The following is a 21,413-nucleotide window of genomic DNA, read 5'->3' on the forward strand; positions in this document are numbered from 1 at the left end:
GAACTGACATAAAAAGGCCATTGCGACCTGACATAAAAAGGCCCCCGTGAACTGACATAAACTGTCCATTCTGAACTGACATACAATGGCCATTGCGACCTGACATCAAATGGCCCCCGTGAACTGACATAAACTGTCCATTGTGAACTGACATAAAATGGCCATTGCGACCTGACATAAAATGGCCCCCGTGAACTGACAGAAAATGGCCATTGTGAACTGACATAAAATGGCCACCGTGAACTGACATAAAATGGCCATTGTAAACTGACATAAAATGGCCACTGTGAACTGACATAAAATGGCCACCGTGAGCAACATAAAATGGCCACCGTGAATTGAGATAAAATGGCCCCCGTGAACCGACATAAACTGTCCATTGAAAATTGACATAAAATGGCCATTCTGAACTGACATACAATTGCCACCGTGAACTGACATAAAATGGCCATTGCAAATTGAGATAAAATGGCTATTGTGAACTGTCATAAAATGGCCATTGTGAACTGACATAAAATGGCCATTGTGAACTGACATAAAATGGCCATTGTGAACTGACATAAAATGGCCATTGTGAACTGATATACAATGGCCAATGTGAACTGACATACAATGCCACCGTGAACTGATATAAAATGGCCATTGCGACCTGACCTAAAAAGGCCCCCGTGAACTGACATGAACTGTCCATTGTTAACTGACATAAAATGGCTATTGGGAACTGACATAAAATGGCTCCCGTGAACCGACATAAAATGGCCACCGTGTACTGACATACAATGGCCATTGTGAACTGACATACTAATAGCTATCGCGAACTGATGTAAAATGGCCACCGTGAACTGACATAAAATGGCTCCGGTGAACTGACAGAAAATGGCCGACTGCTGATTGTGGATTTTGTTTTGGCAGAGTCCCAGAGAGAGACGGAGAGACGCAGAGACCGAGAGAGATGGAGAGGGGAGAGAACCCTCCCCCCCCCCCCCCACCGAGAGAGATGGAGAAGGGGAACCCCCCCCCACCGAGAGAGATGGAGAAGAGGACCCCCCCCCCACCGAGCGAGATGGAGAAGGGGAACCCCCCCCCACCGAGAGAGATGGAGAAGGGGAACCCCCCCACACCGAGAGAGATGGAGAAGGGGAACCCACCCCCACCGAGCGAGATGGAGAATGGGGACCCCGCCCCCACAGAGAGAGATGGAGTGGGTGGAACCCCCCTCCCCCCACCGAGAGAAATAGAGAAGGAGACCCCCCACAAAGCGTGATGGAGAAGGGGGAACCCCCCCCCCACCGAGAGAGAGATGGAGAGGGTGGAACTCCCTCTCCACCGAGAGAGATGGAGAGGGTGGACCCCCTCCCCCCCCCCCCCCGCCGAGAGAGATGGAGAGGGGGGTCCCCCCACCGAGAGAGATGGAGAGGGGGGAACCCTGCCCCCACCGAGAGAGATGGAGAGGGGAGAACTCCCCCTCCACCGAGAGAGATGGAGAGGGTGGACCCCCTACCCCCCCCGCCGAGAGAGATGGAGACGTGGTGTATATGGATTTCAGCAAAGCGTTTGATAAGGTTCCCCACGGTAGGCTATTGCAAAAAATACGGAGGCTGGGGCTGGAGGGTGATTTAGAGATGTGGATCAGAAATTGGCTAGCTGAAAGAAGACAGAGGGTGGTGGTTGATGGGAAATGTTCAGAATGGAGTACAGTCACAAGTGGAGTACCACAAGGATCTGTTCTGGGGCCGTTGCTGTTTGTCATTTTTATCAATGACCTAGAGGAAGGCGCAGAAGGGTGGGTGAGTAAATTTGCAGACGATACTAAAGTCGGTGGTGTTGTCGATAGTGTGGAAGGATGTAGCAGGTTACAGAAGGATATAGATAAGCTGCAGAGCTGGGCTGAGAGGTGGCAAATGGAGTTTAATGTAGAGAAGTGTGAGGTGATTCACTTTGGAAGGAATAAAAGGAATGCGGAATATTTGGCTAATGGTAAAGTTCTTGAAAGTGTGGATGAGCAGAGGGATCTAGGTGTCCATGTACATAGATCCCTGAAAGTTGCCACCCAGGTTGATAGGGTTGTGAAGAAGGCCTATGGAGTGTTGGCCTTTATTGGTAGAGGGATTGAGTTCCGGAGTCGGGAGGTCATGTTGCAGCTGTACAGAACTCTGGTACGGCCGCATTTGGAGTATTGCGTACAGTTCTGGTCACCGCATTATAGGAAGGACGTGGAGGCTTTGGAGCGGGTGCAGAGGAGATTTACCGGGATGTTGCCTGGTATGGAGGGAAAATCTTATGAGGAAAGGCTGATGGACTTGAGGTTGTTTTCGTTGGAGAGAAGAAGGTTAAGAGGAGACTTAATAGAGGCATACAAAATGATCAGGGGGTTGGATGGGGTGGACAGTGAGAGCCTTCTCCCGCGGATGGATATGGCTGGCACGAGGGGACATAACTTTAAACTGAGGGGTAATAGATATAGGACAGAGGTCAGAGGTAGGTTCTTTACGCAAAGAGTAGTGAGGCCGTGGAATGCCCTACCTGCTACAGTAGTGAACTCGCCAACATTGAGGGCATTTAAAAGTTTATTGGATAAACATATGGATGATAATGGCATAGTGTAGGTTAGCTGGCTTTTGTTTCGGTGCAACATCGTGGGCCGAAGGGCCTGTACTGCGCTGTATTGTTCTATGTTCTATGTATATGTTCTATGTGGTGTATATGGATTTCAGTAAAGCGTTTGACAAGGTTCCCCACGGTAGGCTACTGCAGAAAATACGGAAGAATGGGATTCAGGGAGATTTAGCAGTTTGGATCAGACATTGGCTAGCTGGAAGAAGACAAAGGGTGGTGGTTGATGGGAAGTGTTCAGACTGGAGTCCAGTTACTAGTGGTGTACCACAAGGATCTGTTTTGGGTCCACTGCTGTTTGTCATTTTTTATAAATGACCTGGAGGAGGGCGTAGAAGGATGGGTGAGTAAATTTGCAGATGACACTAAAGTCAGTGGAGTTGTGGACAGTGCGGAAGGATGTTACAAGTTACAGAGGGACATAGATAAGCTGCAGCGCTGGGCTGAGAGGTGGCAAATGGAGTTTAATGCAGAAAAGTGTGAGGTGATTCATTTCGGAAGGAATAACAGGAAGACAGAGTACTGGGCTAATGGTAAGATTCTTGGCAGTGTGGATGAGCAGAGAGATCTCGGTGTCCATATACATAGATCCCTGAAAGTTGCCACTCAGGTTGAGAGGGTTGTTAAGAAGGCGTACGGTGTGTTAGCTTTTATTGGTAGAGTGTCTGAGTTTCAGACCATGAGGTCATGTTGCAGCTGTACAAAACTCTGGTGCGGCCGCATTTGGAGAATTGCGTACAGTTCTGGTCGCCGCATTATAGGAAGGATGCGGAAGCATTGGAAAGGGTGCAGAGGAGATTTACCAGGATGTTGCCTGGTATGGAGGGAAGATCTTATGAGGAAAGGCTGAGGGACTTGAGGCTGTTTTCGATAGAGAGAAGAAGGTTAACAGGTGACTTAATTGAGGCATACAAGATGATCAGAGGATTGGATAGGGTGGACAGTGAGAGTCTTTTTCCTTGGATGGTGATGTCTAGCACGAGGGGACATAGCTTTAAATTGAGGGGAGATAGATATAAGACAGATGTCAGAGGTAGGTTCTTTACTCAGAGAGTAGTAAGGGTGTGGAATGCCCTGCCTGCAACAGTAGTGGACTCGCCAACACTAAGGGCATTCAAATGGTCATTGGATAGACATATGGGCGATAAGGGAATAGTGTAGATGGGCTTAAGAGTGGTTTCACAGGTCGGCGCAACATCGAGGGCCGAAGGGCCTGTAATGCGCCGTAATGTTCTATGAGAGAGATGGAGAGGGGGTAACACCCCCCCCCCCCACCGAGAGAGATGGAGAAGAGGACCCCCCCCCCACCCCCACCGAGCGAGATGGAGAAGGGGAACCCCCCCCCACCGAGAGAGATGGAGAAGGGGAACCCCCCCACACCGAGAGAGATGGAGAAGGGGAACCCACCCCCACCGAGCGAGATGGAGAAGGGGGACCCCGCCCCCACAGGGAGAGATGGAGTGGGTGGAACCCCCCTCCCCCCACCGAGAGAAATAGAGAAGGAGAACCCCCACAAAGCGTGATGGAGAAGGGGGAACCCCCCCCCCCCACCGAGAGAGATGGAGAGAGGGGACTCCCCCAGCGAGAGAGATGGAGAGGGGGGACCCGCCCACCGAGAGAGATAGAGAGGCGGGAACCCCCCACCCACCGAGAGAGATGGAAAGGGGGGAACTCCCCCTCCACCGAGAGAGATGGAGAGGGTGGACCCCCCCCCCCCCCCCCGCCGAGAGAGATGGAGACGGGGTCCCCCCCACCGAGAGAGATGGAGAGGGGGGACCCCCCACCGAGAGAGATGGAGAGGGGGGACCCCCCCCCCGCCGAGAGAGATGGAGACGGGGTCCCCCCCACCGAGAGAGATGGAGAGGGGGGACCCCCCCACCGAGAGAGATGGAGAGGGGGGAACCCCCCACCGAGAGAGATGGAGAGGGGGGAACTCCCCTTCCACCGAGAGAGATGAAGAGGGGGGACCCCCCCCCCTGCCGAGAGAGATGGAGGGGGGTCCCCCCCTCCACCGAGAGAGATGGAGAGGGGAGAACTCCCCACCCACCGAGAGAGATGGAGAGGGGGGAACCCTGACCCCACCGAGAGAGATGGAGAGGGGGGAACCCCCCCCTCCCCCCCCGCCGAGAGAGATGGAGAGGGGGCCCCCCCCCCCCGCCGAGAGAGATGGAGAGGGGGGAGCCCTGCCCCCACCGAGAGAGATGGAGAGGGGAGAACTCCCCCTCCACCGAGAGAGATGGAGAGGGTGGACCCCCCCCCCCCCCCCCGCCGAGAGAGATGGAGACGTGGTGTATATGGATTTCAGCAAAGCGTTTGATAAGGTTCCCCACGGTAGGCTATTGCAAAAAATACGGAGGCTGGGGATTGAGGGTGATTTAGAGATGTGGATCAGAAATTGGCTAGCTGAAAGAAGACAGAGGGTGGTGGTTGATGGGAAATGTTCAGAATGGAGTACAGTCACAAGTGGAGTACCACAAGGATCTGTTCTGGGGCCGTTGCTGTTTGTCATTTTTATCAATGACCTAGAGGAAGGCGCAGAAGGGTGGGTGAGTAAATTTGCAGACGATACTAAAGTCGGTGGTGTTGTCGATAGTGTGGAAGGATGTAGCAGGTTACAGAAGGATATAGATAAGCTGCAGAGCTGGGCTGAGAGGTGGCAAATGGAGTTTAATGTAGAGAAGTGTGAGGTGATTCACTTTGGAAGGAATAAAAGGAATGCGGAATATTTGGCTAATGGTAAAGTTCTTGAAAGTGTGGATGAGCAGAGGGATCTAGGTGTCCATGTACATAGATCCCTGAAAGTTGCCACCCAGGTTGATAGGGTTGTGAAGAAGGCCTATGGAGTGTTGGCCTTTATTGGTAGAGGGATTGAGTTCCGGAGTCGGGAGGTCATGTTGCAGCTGTACAGAACTCTGGTACGGCCGCATTTGGAGTATTGCGTACAGTTCTGGTCACCGCATTATAGGAAGGACGTGGAGGCTTTGGAGCGGGTGCAGAGGAGATTTACCGGGATGTTGCCTGGTATGGAGGGAAAATCTTATGAGGAAAGGCTGATGGACTTGAGGTTGTTTTCGTTGGAGAGAAGAAGGTTAAGAGGAGACTTAATAGAGGCATACAAAATGATCAGGGGGTTGGATGGGGTGGACAGTGAGAGCCTTCTCCCGCGGATGGATATGGCTGGCACGAGGGGACATAACTTTAAACTGAGGGGTAATAGATATAGGACAGAGGTCAGAGGTAGGTTCTTTACGCAAAGAGTAGTGAGGCCGTGGAATGCCCTACCTGCTACAGTAGTGAACTCGCCAACATTGAGGGCATTTAAAAGTTTATTGGATAAACATATGGATGATAATGGCATAGTGTAGGTTAGCTGGCTTTTGTTTCGGTGCAACATCGTGGGCCGAAGGGCCTGTACTGCGCTGTATTGTTCTATGTTCTATTTATATGTTCTATGTGGTGTATATGGATTTCAGTAAAGCGTTTGACAAGGTTCCCCACGGTAGGCTACTGCAGAAAATACGGAAGAATGGGATTCAGGGAGATTTAGCAGTTTGGATCAGACATTGGCTAGCTGGAAGAAGACAAAGGGTGGTGGTTGATGGGAAGTGTTCAGACTGGAGTCCAGTTACTAGTGGTGTACCACAAGGATCTGTTTTGGGTCCACTGCTGTTTGTCATTTTTATAAATGACCTGGAGGAGGGCGTAGAAGGATGGGTGAGTAAATTTGCAGATGACACTAAAGTCGGTGGAGTTGTGGACAGTGCGGAAGGATGTTACAAGTTACAGAGGGACATAGATAAGCTGCAGCGCTGGGCTGAGAGGTGGCAAATGGAGTTTAATGCAGAAAAGTGTGAGGTGATTCATTTCGGAAGGAATAACAGGAAGACAGAGTACTGGGCTAATGGTAAGATTCTTGGCAGTGTGGATGAGCAGAGAGATCTCGGTGTCCATATACATAGATCCCTGAAAGTTGCCACTCAGGTTGAGAGGGTTGTTAAGAAGGCGTACGGTGTGTTAGCTTTTATTGGTAGAGTGTCTGAGTATCAGACCATGAGGTCATGTTGCAGCTGTACAAAACTCTGGTGCGGCCGCATTTGGAGAATTGCATACAGTTCTGGTCGCCGCATTATAGGAAGGATGTGGAAGCATTGGAAAGGGTGCAGAGGAGATTTACCAGGATGTTGCCTGGTATGGAGGGAAGATCTTATGAGGAAAGGCTGAGGGACTTGAGGCTGTTTTCGATAGAGAGAAGAAGGTTAAGAGGTGACTTAATTGAGGCATACAAGATGATCAGAGGATTGGATAGGGTGGACAGTGAGAGTCTTTTTCCTTGGATGGTGATGTCTAGCACGAGGGGACATAGCTTTAAATTGAGGGGAGATAGATATAAGACAGATGTCAGAGGTAGGTTCTTTACTCAGAGAGTAGTAAGGGTGTGGAATGCCCTGCCTGCAACAGTAGTGGACTCGCCAACACAAAGGGCATTCAAATGGTCATTGGATAGACATATGGGCGATAAGGGAATAGTGTAGATGGGCTTTAGAGTGGTTTCACAGGTCGGCGCAACATCGAGGGCCGACGGGCCTGTAATGCGCCGTAATGTTCTCTGAGAGAGATGGAGAGGGGGTAACACCCCCCCCCCCCACCGAGAGTGATGGAGAGAGGGGACCCGCCACCGAGAGAGATGGAGAGGGGGACCCCCCCCCACCGAGTGGGATGGAGAGGGGGACCCCCCCCCCACCGAGAGAGACGGAGAGGGGGGACCCCCCCCCACCGAGAGTGATGGAGAGAGGGGACCCGCCCCACCGAGAGAGATGGAGAGGGGGACCCCCCCACCGAGAGGGATGGAGAGGGGGGAACCCCCACCCCACCGAGAGATATGGAGAGGGGGGACCCCTCCCCACCGAGAGATGGAGAGGGGGAATCCCCTCACACTGAGAGAGATGGAGGGGGGAATCCTCCCCCCACCGAGAGTTATGGAGAGGGGGGAACCCCCCCCCCCCACTGAGAGGGATGGAGAGGGGGACCCCCCTCCACCGAGAGAGATCAAGAGGGGGGACGCCCCCCCCCCACCGAGAGGGATGGAGAGGGGGAGGCCCCCCCCCACCGAGTGAGATGGAGAGGGGGGAACCCCCCCACAAGGGGGGATGGAGAGGGGGGAACCCCCACCGAGAGAGATGGAGAGGGTGAGCCACCTCCCCACCGAGAGGGATGGAGAGGGGGGATCCCCCCTACCGAGAGGGATGGAGAGGGGGAACCCCCCCCCACTGAGAGGGATGGAGAGGGGGGAACCCCCCCCCCCCACCGAGAAAGATGGAGAGGGGGAACCACCTCCCACCGAGAGGGATGGAGAGGGTGAACACCCCCCCACCAAGAGAGATGGAGAGGGGGGAACCCCCACCCCACCGAGAGAGATGGAGAGGGGGGAACCCCCCCCCCCCCACCGAGAGGGATGGAGGGGGACCCCTTCCCCCACTGAGAGAGATGGAGAGGGAGAATCCCACCCCCCCCCCCAATCCACTGAAAGAACACGGCTGAAACCGATGGAGGGAGAAAAGAAAGGGGGGTAAGGGGGTAAACAAGGAGCAGGGGGTCACACACCAGGTCGGCCCGGAAGGGCATCATGGAGGGTCTGCGGGGGAGAGAGGGGAAGGGTTAGGGAAAGGGGGGTTGGGGGGGCGGGGGGGGGGACAGACACGCCGAACTGAACGGCAACAGTTTGTAACGATAGAAACGTAAGAGAAAGCCTTTTCACTCTCTGAGAAATGTAAACTAGCCGCAATGCACAGAATTGTGGAAACGGCAATAAAAAGATTTTTTCAATAAATTCAGAGCCCAGTTCAGTTTTTCCAATTCAGGGGCAAGTTAGCGCGGCCCATCCACCTGCCCTGCACATCTTTGGGTTGTGGGGGTGAAACCCAGGCTAACACGGGGAGAATGTGCAAACTCCACACGGACAGTGACCCAGAGCCGGGACTGAACAGTGGTTAGCACTGCTGCCTCACAGCTACAGGGTCCCGGGTTCGATTCCCGGCTTGGGTCACTGTCTGTGCGGAGTCTGGACGTCCTCCCCGTGTCTGCGTGGGCTTCCTCCGGGTGCTCCGGTTTCCTCCCACCGTCCAAAGACGTGCAGGTTAGGTGGGTTGGCGGTGATCAATCCAAATTGCCCACAGTATCTAAAGATGTTCAGGTTATGTGGGGTGACAGCGACGGGGTAGGGGAGTGGGCCCAGGTATGGCGCTCTCTTCAGGGTTCACACTGTCTCTGTCATTATTGTTTACACCTACAATGCTGCCAAACTTTCCATCAAACTTTCTATCTCATTATCTTCAATCAATACTGAACAAAGTCAAACTGAGACACACAGATACACACACACACACAGATACACGCCCACACACACACACACACAGGCACACACACACACACACACACACACACACAGGCACACACACAGGCACACACACACACACAGACACACACAGACACACAGTCACACACTGCAATGAAGTTACTAAGAAAAGTCCCTAGTCTCCAAGCTCTGGCACCTGTTCGGGGACACTGAGGGTGAATACATAATGTCCAATTCACCAAACAGCACGTCCTTCGGGACTTCAGGGGGGAAACCGGAGCACCCGGGAGAAACCCACGCGGACAAGCGGAGAACGTGCAGACTCCGCACAGACTGCGACCCACGCCGGGATTCGAACCTGGGGCTCTGGAGCTGTGAGGCCGCAGTGCTAACCACTGTGCTACCGTGTAACTTCCAGTGCCGCGTAAAGAATGCCACACATACCCCCCCCCCCCCCCCAACACACACACACGTGTACAGAAACACAGATACTCAAACTCAGACAGACTGGGTCAATACATCTTTCAAATGGAGCGAGATCCATTCTCCACCTTTAACTTGGAAAGGTGTATCTGGCCTGTGTGTGACCCAAGTCACACACTGACTCTGAACATCCTCACAGCAGCTTGGGGACAGACTTTTCTAAAGCACTTTTCATAACCTTTGGGTATCACAAACTGCTTCACAGGCAATGGAGCCCTTTTGAAAGGTGGTAATTTAGGAAATGGACCAGCTAATTTCAGCGAGAGAGAGAGAGACACAGAAACAGGATGAGATTGTGCTGTACATGTTACACAGCTGTCACTGAGACACACACGAGATGTACAATATCAATCATTATTCTGAAGCATTTGATTAAATCAGCCCTGAGACTGAATTCCAGTGTTTCAGAGTAAAGCTTCATCTACACTGCCCATCAAACACTCACAACACAAATACTGTCTGGGGTTAAATACAGAGTCAAAATCCCTCTGTCCTGTCCAAGGAATTTTTCATTGCAGGTAGTTATTTTTATTTTTTGGAAAAGCAGAACTTAAATTGCACCGAATCCCAGGGTGGACTCTTGTTTATTTCAGCCCTTCACATTTAAACATGAAGTTCAAGCTCCGATTACAGGTGTCTGCTTGTCTCTGTCTGTGTATTCAATGATCCTGTAGCTTATTCACTTGTCTGAAGTATTTGAATAATAGGCCTTGGTTAATCAATCCTTTCTCACAGCACATGGAAGTTGTGAATCTTCAAGGCTCTCAGTCTAATGTAGTTAAAAAACAACTGCTTCCTTTGATCCTCAATCCATTTCCCAACCCGAAATAGATCTCACACCTTTCCACAATGCAGGAATATCTCCATCAAAACTTCTAATCAGTTCCCCATACACTTATTAAACTTGCCTGTGTGAAGTAAATTCCACTGACAGATTCCGAAAGCTGCACAGAAAAATGACTGCTTATTTTAAACTTTGAAACGGAACTATTTGAACTTGTCCATCAATCCTATTAAACAGAAATGTTGTCCCTGTGGGCTGACAGTTTCTCAGCAAGATTGAAACATTGAGGGACCCCGCGTCCTGCATTTGACAACATTTGTGGCACTTCCACAATCTACGATACGTTGCTGTCTGTATTGTGTGAATCCAGCTGTGAAATATCTGTACAGTTTAAACTTCCACTGTCTCCGCCTTCTCATCATTGATAAAGATCACGGTTTGATCACCCCTCTGCCTGAGGTGGGAGTGGGAGCATCGAGGGCTGCAGGCCCGTCCTCCTGTCCTCCCACCCCTCTGCCTGAGGTGGGAGTGGGACCATCCAGGGCTGCAGGCCCGGCCTCCTGTCCCCCCACCCCTCTGCCTGAAGTGGGGCTGGGACCATCCAGGGCTGCAGGCCCAGCCTCCTGTCCTCCCACCCCTCAGCCTGAGGTGGGACTGGGACCATCCAGGCTGCAGGCCCGGCCTCCTGTCCTCCCACCCCTCTGCCTGAGGTGGGGCTGGGACCATCCAGAGCTGCAGGCCCGGCCTCCTGTCCTCCCACCCCTCTGCCTGAGGTGGGAGCGGGACCATCCAGGGCTGCAGGCCCAGCCTCCTGTCCTCCCACCCCTCTGCTTGACGTGGGAGCGGGCCAATTCGGGGCTGCAGGCCCGGCCTCCTGTCCTCCCACCCCTCTGCCTGAGGTGGGAGTGGGACCATCCAGGGCTGCAGGCCCGACCTCCTGCCCTCCCACCCCTCTGCCTGAGGTGGGAGTGGGACCATCCAGGGCTGCAGGCCCAGTCTCCTGTCCTCCCACCCCTCTGCCTGAGGTGGGAGCGGGACCATCCAGGACTGCAGGCCCAGCCTCCTGTCCTCCCACCCCTCTGCTTGACATGGGAGCGGGACCATTCGGGGCTGCAGGCCCGGCCTCCTGTCCTCCCACCCCTCTGCCTGAGGTGGGAGTGGGACCGCCTGGGGCTGCAGGCCCTGCCTCCTGTCCTCCCACCCCTCTGCCTAAGGTGGGAGTGTGACCATCCAGGGCTGCAGGCCCAGCCTCCTGTCCTCCCACCCCTCTGCCTGAGGTGGGACTGGGACCATCCAGGGCTGCAGGCCCAGCCTCCTGTCCTCCCACCCCTCTGCCTGAGGTGGGAGTGTGACCATCCAGGGCTGCAGGCCGAGCCTCCTGTCCTCCCACCCCTCTGCCTGAGGTGGGAGTGGGACCGCCTGGGGCTGCAGGCCCAGCCTCCTGTCCTCCCACCCCTCTGCCTGAGGTGGGAGTGGGACCATCCAGGGCTGCAGGCCCGGCATCCTGTCCTCCCACCCCTCTGCCTGAGGTGGGAGTGGGACCATCCAGGGCTGCAGGCCCGGCCTCCTGTCCTCCCAGCCCTCTGCCTGAGGTGGGAGTTGGACCATCCAGGGCTGCAGGCCCGGCCTCCTGTCCTCCCACCCCTCTGCCTCGGGTGGGAGTGGGACCATCCAGGGCTGCATGCCCGGCCTCCTGTCCTCCCACCCCTCTGCCTCGGGTGGGAGTGGGACCATCCAGGGCTGCAGGCCCAGCCTCCTGTCCTCCCACCCTCTGGCCAGCACCTCGGGGGCATCCTCCACTCTGCCGGGGGCAGGGCGGACAAGACATTATGTGGTGGCGGCAGCCTCCCGTCGCTCCGCTGCCCCCGCGGTGCCCTCGCCCTCCCGCCTGCTTACGCGGCAGCTGGGGGTGAAGTGCTATGCCCACCCTACCATGACCATTGAGGCGGGCACCCGTGCGATGGGCGGGGCTGTCGGCCCCTCGGCCATCGTAGCCGCCTCGCGGATGTACGGCAAGGCCGGGTTCTTCCTGCGGGCCGAGCAGGCGGCCCAGCGGGCCCTGGAAAGGGGGCTCACGGTGGGCGGGACACACGTGGCGGTGGAGCCGCTGGAGGCCACCGCAGAACGTGTTGTTCTATCAAACGTCCCGCCCTCCCTCCCCACCGAGCTCCTCCTGCCCCATCTCTCCCGTGTTGGTGCCCATCCCCCTGACGCCTGGCCCGGGGCACACAATGAAGAGAAGCAAGGCCGGGGGGGGGCCTCCGAGGCCCCCGAGCCACTCGAGCTGCTGTCGTCCCCCGAGCAGGAGGACCCGGGGTCGAGCGGAGACGAAGCCCCTGGGGGCGCGACCCGCCCGGTGCAAGTTTCCTCCCCGGACGCCTCCTCTTCACCATCGCCGGGGGCCGGCAGCAGCAGCGACCGCTCATCGTGCCGCTGTGGGCCGTGGACGGGGCAGGACGGGGAAGGCTCCCCGCCCTCTACACCCGGGCGGGCGATGCCGGAGAGCCCTGTTTTCAACCCGGACATGTTTCCGGGGGGTCTCTCCGAGGTCCCGGAGTCGCCGGCGTGGGTGGAGGCGCCGTCCACGGGCCCTGAGCCGCGGGAGGAGCCTGCGAGGGACCTGCCTGAGGACGACCCTGGGGGTTGGGGTCGACTCGGGCCAAGGGTTAGCCGGTGGGCCCGTGCCGCCCACCATACTCCATGTGGCGGGGGACTCGAGCTCGGGAGGTGACCGTTCGGAGGAGGAAGGCTGCTCGGTCGCGGGTGAGGAGGAGGATTTAGACGCTCTCTGCAGCGAAGCAGAGGGCACCCTCACACCCGGCACCGAGTCTCCCCTCGTCCCCCCTGAGGAACTCCGGACATTTCTGGGAACACACCATGGTCACCCGGACTGTGTGCGGCTGGCCCTGGGCAGCTGGGGAAATCTGGGGCTGCTCCTTGGCTCCGCCCGGGCCTATGTCAGAGAGGCCCGGGAGTTCGATCAAGACCAGGAGGAGCAGCGCCAAGCTGCTCAGTTCCTTGTGGGACTCCTGAGGGAGTGGAGGGGGCGGTACCCCCACTCTGAGCACTGAAGGTGATGGATAACTATTGCTGCTGACATGGAGGTAACCATGGCCAGCCTCAACATCAACGGCAGCAGCCACGCGCACCACCGTCTTCAGTTCTTGTCTATCCTCCGGGACGGAAAGTACGGGGTGTGCTTCCTGCAGGAAACCCAGGCCATCCCGGTGACGAAGCTCAGTGCACCCTGGAGGGGCAAGGAGGAGTCTTCATGAGTCACCTGGCCCCACGTTCGGGCGGGGTGGCTATCTTGTTGGCTCCACATTTTCAGCCGGAGATCTTGGGGGTCAAGGAGCCGGTGCCAGGCCGTCTGCTGCACCTAAAGGCCCGTTTTGGGGCAGCGGTGATTCACTTTGTAAATGTATCCGCTCCCGTGACCGGACCGCAGCAGGCGACTTTCTTCCAAAAGGTGTCCACTCTTCTTAGCACCATCCCGGCGGGCGAGTGCATCGTCCTCGGAGGGGATATCAATTGCACCCTCCGGGACAAGGACCGCATCGGAGTCCAGTGCGGCCTGGCTGCGGTGGTGGAGTTGAGGGACCTGGTTAGGCTCCTTTGACTTGGTGGATGTCTGGTGGACTCTCCATCCTGAATTGCGGGGGCGCACCTCTGTGCGGCCCCAGTTCAGAGCGTCCAGCATCGACCGTCTTTACATTTCCAAGACGTACTTGCCCAGCGTTCCGACGGCCTCCATGGAGCAGGTGCCGAGCTCGGATCACCACCTGGTGTGGGCGGGTCTCGCCCCGTCCCGCGCTCAGACACGGTCCGCGTACTGGCACTTTAACAACCTGCTGCTGGAGGATGAGCGGTTCCTGGACTCGTTCTGCCGTTTCTGGGCCGGCTGGAGAAGGGAGCGGGTTGGCTTCCCCTCCTTGAGGCTACGGTGGGATGTGGGCAAGGCCCAGATCCGTGCCTTCTGTCAGGGGTACACGAAGGGGTCTTCAGCGGGGCGGAACTCCACGATCGCCAACCTGGCTGAGGAACTCCTCGATCTGGAGTCACGTCTCGCTCAGCCCGATGAGGACCCGGCCCTGGGGCTGGTGTACAGAGAGAAGAGGGGCGCACTGCGGGACCTGAAACTGGCCGGGTCCAGCGGCGAGGACGTGAGGTCGCGGATCCGTCTCCTAACGGACATGGACCGCGGCTCCCGCTTCTTCTCCTCGCTGGAAAGAGGACGCGGGGCCCGTCGGCAGGTTTCTACGCTGCTGGTCGACGACCGGCCCCTCGTCTCGGATCCGGAGGGGGTCAGGACCCTGATCAGGGATTTTTACTCCGACCTCTTCTCTCCGGGTCCGTCCAGCGAGGACGCTTGCAGAGTTCTGTGGGAGGACCTGCCGCAGGTGGGCCCGGAGGGCGCCGGCAAACTCGATAATGCCATCAACCTCCAAGAGTTGACCGGACCCTGGACAGCCTCTCACGGGGCAAATCCCCAGGACTGGACGGGCTGACCGTGGAGTTCTTCAGGGCGTGCTGGGACGTCCTGGGGAGCGACTATGCAGGGGGCCTGGGGGAATGTTTCGCGACCGGGGAGATGCCCCTTTCGGGGCGCAGGGCCGTCATTGCCCTGCTGCCCAAGAAGGGGGATCACCGCCGACTTAAGAACTGGCGACCGGTCTCCATCCTCAGCACGGACTATAAAATCTTCGCCAAGGGGCTGTGTTTACGCCTTGGCCCCGAGCTGGACCACATGATTCACCCTGACCAGTCCTACACAGTCCCGGACCGCACAATCTATGACAATATCCACCTGGCCCGGGACATTATTCACTTTACCCAGAGGACTGGTATGTCGAGCGCCTCCCTGTCTCTTGACCAGGAGAAGGCGTTCGACAGGGTGGGGCCCGGGGATTTGCTCGGGACTCTGAGAGCTGTCGGGTTCGGGTGGGATTTTGTCGCCCGGATCCGGTTACTGTCCGCCGCCTCGGAGAGTCTGATTAAGGTTAACGGGTCCCTGACGGCGCCCCTTCGCTTTGGGAGAGGAGTGCGTCAGGGCTGCCCCCTGTCCGGCCAACATTATTCCCTCTGCCTGGAGCCTTTCCTGTGCCTCCTGCGGAGGGGGTTCACGGGGCTGGTTCTGCGCGAGCCGGACGGGGGGGTGGTCCTCTCGGCGGACGCTGATGCCGTGTTCCTCATGGTCACTGACCCCGGGGACCCCCGGAGGATGCGAGAGAGCCAAGCTGTCTACTCCGCCGCGTCTTCCCCACGGATCAACTGGGCCAAATGTTCCGGACTCCTGGCCGGTCCGTGGCAGGTGGACCCCCCTCCCGGAGGAGCTCGGGCCCTTCAGCTGGAGTCGGACCAACAGCCTCTACCTGGGAGTCCATCTTTGCCCGGCAGAGGGAGCCTGGCCGGCGAACGGGCAGGAGCTGGAGACCAAGGTCACCGCTGGCCTGGGACGCTGGACAGGACGGCTCCGAGTGCTGTCCCACAGGGGCCGAGTTCTCGTCATAAACCAGCTGATCGCCTCCATGCTGTGGTCCGTGCTGGTCACTGACTCCCCCCCCCCTGGCTTTGTCCCACCATCCAGAGAGCCCAGCTTCGGTTCCTCTGGGACAATCGACTGCACGGGGTCGCTGGGGGGGTCTGGAGTCTCCCGATGGCGGAGGGCGGTCAGGCGCTGGTGTGCCTCCGCACCCAGACTGCCACTTTCCACCCTCAGACTCTGCAGCGTTACCTGTACGCTGAGCCTCCTCCACGGTGGGGCCCTGGCGACGGATTTCTCCCCCCAGGGGCTCGGCCTGAACTACGACGTGCAGCTCCTGTCTGTGGACCAGCAGGGTCTTCGGAACTCTCTGTTGGCGCTGCCCGTCTTGTACCAGGTCCTCCTCAAAGTCTGGAACACGGTCTCCAGGCGCCGCAGCTCTCCCCCGTCAGGAGTGGCGGCTGTCGTAAGGGAGCCGCTGCTCAGGAATCCGCACCTCCGCCAATCTCCTTTCGGGTGGCTGGCGGAGTGGAGGGCTGTGGGTGCCGTGGGCAGGGCTGGGTGGCGGAGGGCTGTGGGTGCCGTGGGAAGGGCTGCGTGGGGGAGGGCCGGGCTGTGGGTGCCGTGGGAAGGGCAGGGTGGGGGAGGGCTGTGGGTGCCGTGGGAAGGGCTGGGTGGCGGAGGGCTGTGGGTGCCGTGGGAAGGGCTGGGTGGGGGAGGGCTGTGGGTGCCGTGGGAAGGGCTGGGTGGGGGAGGGCCGGGCTGTCGGTGCCGTGGGCAGGGCTGGGTGGGGGAGGGCCGGGCTGTGGGTGCCGTGGGAAGGGCTGGGTGGCAGAGGGCTGTGGGTGCCGTGGGAAGGGCTGGGTGGCGGAGGGCCGGGCTGTGGGTGCCGTGGGAAGGGCTGGGTGGCGGAGGGCCGGGCTGTGGGTGCCGTGGGAAGGGCTGGGTGGCGAGGGCTGTGGGTGCCGTGGGAAGGGCTGGGTGCCGGAGGGCCGAGCTGTGGGTGCCGTGGGAAGGGCTGGGTGGGGGAGGGTCGGGCTGTGGGTGCCGTGGGAAGGGCTGGGTGGCGGAGGGCTGTGGGTGCCGTGGGAAGGGCTGGGTGGGGAGGGCTGTGGGTGCCGTGGGAAGGGCTGGGTGGCGGCCGGGGGTCCCTGGAGCGGGGTCAGGCGCTGCCCACGGGCACACTCGAAGCTTTCCGGGCTGGCTGGGCCCCGCAGGTGATGGGCTGCCGGACCGACCCCCATTCTCACACTTTCATTGGGCGGGTATTGGGTGAGGTTTGGTCTCTGTTCCTGTTCTGTTGGGGCTGTGCTCCACCCGCGGTTTGGGGCACTCCCCACATTTTGTTTTGTCCATCAGTTACTTCTGGTCTGTTTTGCTTTGTTGTGTCCCAGCTCCAGGCCGATGCCAGCGGCGGGCGCTGCCTCACCCTGCCCGCGGGAAGAGCGGGCAGGACAGGCAATCTCAGGGAAAACAGATCCAAATAAACATTATATAGACATCAAATAAACAGCACCATCAAACTGTCCGACCCGAGACAATGCTGCTGGGGGAGGGGGACCGCGGCTGCTGGGGGAGGGGGACCGCGGCTGCTGGGGTAGGGGAGGGGGACCGCGGCTGCTGGGGGAGGGGGACCGCGGCTGCTGGGGGAGGGGGACTGAGGCTGCTGGGGGAGGGGGACCGCGGCTGCTGGGGGAGGGGGACCGCGGCTGCTGGGGGAGGGGGACCGCGGCTGCTGGGGAGGGGGACCGCGGCTGCTGGGGGAGGGGGACCGCGGCTGCTGGGGGAGGGGGATCGCGGCTGCTGGGGGAGGGGGGCCGCGGCTGCTGGGGGAGGGGGACCGCGGCTGCTGGGGGAGGGGGACCGCGGCTGCTGGGGGAGGGGGACCGCGGCTGCTGGGGGAGGGGGACCGCGGCTGCTGCGGGAGGGGGACCGCGGCTGCTGGGGGAAGGGGACCGCGGCTGCTGGGGGAGGGGGGCCGCGGCTGCTGGGGGAGGGGGACCGCGGCTGCTGGGGGAGGGGGACCGCGGCTGCTGGGGGAGGGGGACCGCGGCTGCTGGGGAGGGGGACCGCGGCTGCTGGGGGAGGGGGACCGCGGCTGCTGGGGGAGGGGGACCGCGGCTGCTGGGGGAGGGGGAGGGGGACCGCGGCTGCTGGGGGAGGGGGACCGCGGCTGCTGGGGGAGGGGGACCGCGGATGCTGGGGGAGGGGGACCGCGGCTGCTGGGGGAGGGGGACCGCGGCTGCTGGGGGAGGGGGACCGCGGCTGCTGGGGGAGGGGGACCGCGGCTGCTGGGGGAGGGGGAGAGGGACCGCGGCTGCTGGGGGCGGGGAGGGGGACCGCAGCTGCTGGGGGAGGGGGACCGCGGCTGCTGGGGGAGGGGGATCGCGGCTGCTGGGGGAGGGGGACCGCGGCTCCTGGGGGAGGGGGACCGCGGATGCTGGGAGAGGGGGAGGGGTCCGCGGCTGCTGGGGGAGGGGGGGACCGCGGCTGCTGGGGGAGGGTGAGGGGACCGCGGCTGCTGGGGGAGGGGAGGGGAGGGGGACCGCGGCTGCTCGGGGAGGGGGTGGGGGACCGTGGCTGCTGGGGGAGGGGGTGCGGACCGCGGCTGCTGGGGGAGGGGGACCGCGGCTGCTGGGGGAAGGGGAGAGGGACCGCTGCTGCTGGGGAATTGGGAGGGATCGCGACTGCTGGGGAAGGGGAGGGGGACCGCGGCTGCTGCGGGAGGGGGGCCGCGGCTGCTGGGGGAGGGGGAGGGGGACCGTGGCTGCTGGGGGAGGAGTAGGGGGGCCGCGGCTGCTAGAGGAGTGGGAGGGGGGCCACGGCTGCTAGAGGAGGGGGAGGGCGGCCGCGGCTGCTGGGGGAGGTGGAGGGATCGCGGCTGCTGGGGGAGGGGGAGGTGGACCACAGTTGCTGGGAGGTGGAGTGGGAACGCGGCTGCTAGATGAGGTGAAGGGGCCCGTGGCTGCTGGGGGGAGGGGGGAGGGATCTCGGCTGCTGGGGGAGGGGTGTCCCGAAGCGTGGTACATTGGCGAGACCATGCAGACGCTGCAACAACGAATGAACGGACATCGCGCAACAATCGCCAGGCAGGAATGTTCCCTTCCAGTCGGCGAACACTTCAGCAGGCAAGGGCATTCAGCCTCTGATCTCCGGGTAAGCGTTCTCCAAGGCGGCCTTCAGGACCCGCGACAACGCAGAATCGCCGAGCAGAAACTTATAGCCAAGTTCCGCACACATGAGTGCGGCCTCAACCGGCACCTGGGATTCATGTCGCATTATATTCATCCCCCACCATCTGGCCTGCAAAATCCTACCAACTGTCCTGGCTTGGTACAATTCACACCTCTTTAACCTGGGGTTACCCCATCTCTTTATCTATAAAGATTTAATCACCTGCTAATGCTCGCATTCCAAGCATTGTCTGGCATCTTTGAATTTGTCTATATATATGTTTCTGGAACATACCTCTTCATTCACCTGAGGAAGGAGCAGCGCTCCGAAAGCTAGTGACATCGAAACAAACCTGTTGGACTTTAACCTGGTGTTGTAAGACTTCTTACTGCGCTCACCCCAGTCCAACGCCGGCATCTCCATATCATCTGTAAATACAGATATACTGCCCAGGGACCACTGCAAATAGTGATATACTACACAGTGTTCACTGTAAATAATGATATACTACCCAGTGACCACTGTAAATAAAGGAATACCGCCCAGGAACCACAGTAAATAAAGACTTTCTACACAAGGACCACTGGAAATAATGATATACTACCCAGGGACCACTGCAGATGATGATATCCTACCCAGTGATCATTGAAAATAATGACATACTGCACAGAGCAACTGTAAATAATGATATACTGCACAGAGCCACTGTAAATAATGATAGACTACCAGGGACCACTGTAAATATTGATATTCCACCCAGTGACCACTGTAAACAATGATATTCTACACAGGGACTACAGTAAATAATGATATTCTACCCAGGGAACACTGTAAATAATGATATTGTACGCCGGGACCTCTGTTAATATTTATAAATAACCCAGGGACCACTGTAAATAAAGAAATACCACCCAGGGACCACTGTAAATAAAGGTTTACCACCCAGGGACCATTGTAAATTATAATAACCTACCCAGGAACCGCTGTAAATAATGATATACCAGCCAGTGACCACTGTAAATAAAGAAATACCACCCAGGGACCACTGTAAATAAAAGTATACCACCCAGAGACTATTGTAAATAATAATATTCTACACAGTGGCCACTGTAAACAATGATATACAACTCAGTGACCACTGTAAATAAAGGTACCCCGCCCAGGAACCACTGTAATTAAAGCATTTCTATACAAGGACCACTGTAAATAATGATTATACTACCCAGGGACCACTGCAGATAATGATATACTTTCCAGTGATCATTGTAAATAATGATATACTACCCAGGGACCACTGCAGATAATGATATACTGCACACAACCACTGTGAATAATGACATACTACCCAGGGCACACTGTAAATAATGATATACTACCAAGGCACACTGAAAATAATGATATACTACCCATGGACTACTAAAAATAAAGATATACTGCACAGAGACCACTGTAAATAAGGTAATACTGCCTAGGGACCACTGTAAATAATGATACACTGTCCAGGGGCCACTGTAAATAGTGATATAATACTGAGGGACAACTGTAAATAATGATATTCTACCCAGGGACAACTGCAAATAATGATGTACTACACAGGGGTCACTGTAAATACTGATTTACTACCCAGTGACCACTGTAAATAAAGATATACCGCCCGGGAACCATGTAAATAAAGACTTTCTACACAGGGACCACTGTAAATAATGACATACTACACAGGGACCACTGTAAATAATGATATACTACCAGGGACCACTGTAAATAATGATATTCTACCCATGGAGCACTGTAAATAATTATATACTACCCATGGACAATGGCAAATTAAGATATACTATCCAGGGACAACTGTAGATAATTATATTCAACCCAGGGACAATTGTAAATAATGATATACTACCTAGGTACCACTGTAAATAAAGATATACTGCCGGGGGACGACTGTAAATAATGATATACCACCGAGTGAACACTGTAAATCATGATACTCTACCCAGGGACCACAGTAAATCATAGATCATAGAATTTACAGTGCAGAAGGAGGCCATTCGGCCCATCGAGTCTGCCCGGCTCTTGGAAAGAGCACCCTATCCAAGTCCACATCTCCACCCTATCCCCATAAGCGAGTAATCCCACCCAACACTAAGGGCAATTTTGGACACTAAGGCAATTTATGATGGCCAATTCACCTAAACTGCACATCTTTGGACTTTGGGAAATAACCGGAACAGCCGGAGGAAACCCACGCACACACGGGGAGGATGTGCAGACTCCGCACAGACAGTGCCCCAAGCCGGGAATCGAACCTGCGACCCTGGAGCTGTGAAACAATTGTGCTATCCACTATGCTACCGTGCTGCACACTAAATGATATAGTGGTGCTAAATGATATAATAATATACCGTGCTGCCCACTAAATGATACAGTATAATGATATACTTCCCAGGGACCACTGTAAATAAAGTTATCCCACCCAGGGACCACTGCAAATAAAGATATACCACCCAGAGACCACTGTAAATAAT

This window comes from Scyliorhinus torazame, chromosome 5, assembly GCF_047496885.1.
Source record: "Scyliorhinus torazame isolate Kashiwa2021f chromosome 5, sScyTor2.1, whole genome shotgun sequence".
In the NCBI taxonomy this organism is placed as follows: Eukaryota; Metazoa; Chordata; class Chondrichthyes; order Carcharhiniformes; family Scyliorhinidae; genus Scyliorhinus; species Scyliorhinus torazame.